Source organism: Ixodes scapularis, unplaced genomic scaffold, assembly GCF_016920785.2.
Source record: "Ixodes scapularis isolate PalLabHiFi unplaced genomic scaffold, ASM1692078v2 PGA_scaffold1__304_contigs__length_218370807, whole genome shotgun sequence".
In the NCBI taxonomy this organism is placed as follows: Eukaryota; Metazoa; Arthropoda; class Arachnida; order Ixodida; family Ixodidae; genus Ixodes; species Ixodes scapularis.
Window position 1 is genome coordinate 27,307,145 of NW_024609846.1, and position 2,532 is coordinate 27,309,676.

Here is a 2,532-nt window from a genome sequence, read left to right on the forward strand (position 1 = left end):
AATGAAGTCATCTTATATAAAAGAAAAAGAAGAAACAGAACACGTGTAGCTATTATAAGAGGCTGTGATAAAGAAAGAAGTTAAACACAGCGGTAGTTTATTATTTGTTATACTGAGCTATGAGGATGAAGATCCCATTTTGAGGAGTGTGCCACTAGCGGTTCAAAAATGGCGCAGTATAATTCGTAGTTTCAAGGCTGTAAAAAGAGCTGGCGTGGCTTACTCTCGTATTTCGAAGGCTATTCGAATAGAGCCACTGTTCGCACACTTCTATGGTCTATCACTGCAATAATACTTAAAAAACAAGCGAGCTGGTGATGATTCATGGTAAGAAAACCCGAGACTCAGGAACACAGAAGGGGACGAACACAACACGACGTCTCAAACACAGCTGAAGGTTTATTTGTCAGACACTTGTTTAAAAAGGCGAGCCCCCCCCCCCCCCCCCCCCCCCCGGTGCCCCAACCGACATCAGCAGTCCCGAAGGTAGCCGCTTCCCCCCGTCCAGTCCACGTCAGCAGCCCCCCTCGCACACACAGCCATACACATGCGCTAGGCGCCACAGCGTCCATGAGAGCGTCCACGCAGTTGACTTATCACCCGCCACTGCCACCACCGCTAATTCCCCACTTCCTCGCAACGCTTCCTTGCCCCCCGCCGTCGAATCGTACACAAGCACACCACTCAGATATACCCCCTCCCGTCCCCCCCCCCCCCCTCTTACAGTTGCCGACGTAAACACAAACCTCGAAAACGCATGCGGAAACCCACCCAGTGAACCGAAATGCACCGCAAAGTAATTTCAAAGCCTTAAAGTTTGTGCCGCTATCCGTCCGTTCGCCCTTCTATGTACTTCCTTATGTTGAATTACTGTTACCAACACGCTCGTTTTGTACATACTTATCCCCGACCTTCCCAAAAACCTGCCTCCCCCCCCCCCCCCCTTTATTCCAGTCTCCTTCCAACGCCTTCACAAAAAAAAAAAAAAAAAAGAAGATAGGTCAATTCTACTTAATCTTTCGGCTGGATCTCACCAGTCATTGAGACGAAAACTCCGCTTCCGATATAGGACCAGGTTAGGTTGTCTAAAGAAACGGAAGGATTGCTTATGCAGTTCCAAATACTCCCTATTCTAATGGTCTCCCTCAATATCCTTTTAGTCGCTTTTTTTTTTTTCACTGTAGATAAATTCTGTTTTGGCCCACTCCGGGTTGCACCCATTGCATTCCTCAACATGTCTGGCTATTTCTGAATTTTGAGCCCTCAATTCTACTGCCCTTTTGTACTCTAATAACCGGTCGTTTACACATCTTCCTGTTTGGCCAACGTAAGAAAACCACATGTCAATGGTATATCATAAGCCACCCCCTCCCGACACTCGACTTTTCTATTTCTGTGTTTTTTTGGGCACCCGCTCACCCCTCCCGTGAATGGGGTTAGTCTGCTGAGTTTAAATTCCGGTCTGAAAACCACAGTTACGTTGAATTTTTTAGCAAGAACCTTCAAATTATGGAAAACCGTAAGTAAAAGGGAATGCAAACTACATTGTTAATTTTTTCTTTTACTCTGACCGTACCCGCCAAACGCTGCAAACCCCTCGCGGCTACGCTATCCACAAGCTTCCTTTTGTATTCTGCCGCTAACAATTTCGACACTTGCGCCTACACAGCCTCCGCAACCTTATGCGCACAATATTTACTGAGCGCACTATTCAACAGTGAAGCGGCAACACCTCTGTTGACCGTCTTGGCATGACAACTCATGTAGGGCAATTAACCATGGCCTGGGTTCATCCCTGCCGTACCTCCAGCACAAACCGTTCGTCAAACTTATCTTAACATCCAGAAACTGTAATGATCCATCCTTCGGAAATTCTGTTACAAAGGCCAGCTCAGGCGCCGCGTTTCGGATGAAATCCACAAGCATCGCCAAGTCGCTGCCTCTCGTCGTACGAACCAAAATGTCATCGACATAGCGTTTCACTAAAGCGGTCACACCTGACATCGACGTCAACACCGTTTCGACTTTCAGATCTAAAACCCTTAAGTAAATTTCAGAAAGAATGGGCGCCAATTGTGAACCAATGCACACACCTTCATTGGCGTATCAACTTGTTTTTGAGTGGAAGAGGAGGTAAACCAACCCCCCCCCCCCCCCCCCCCCTGTCCGGGTCGCATATTTTTACTAGTGATGGGCCGAACTTTTGCCGAATCTTAGGATTGGGCGGATTGCCGAACTTTTCTAAAGATTCGGCAAAGATTTGACAAATATACACTGTTCATCATCATCATCATCATTTATTTTCCTTGAGGGCCCGAGGGGCATTATACAATGGGGTGGCAATAGAACAAAAACAAATAGAACAGTAAACACAATTATAACACTTAAGCTAGCTAGGTAGGTTAAATAAAGAGAGGGTAATGGCTTCAACAAATTTAGAAGTATAACTAATAGGAACGATGTTATGAGGTAGTGAATTCTAATCCTCGACAGCCAATGGTAGTGTGGAAGTTTTTTTCATGTCCAAGAAGC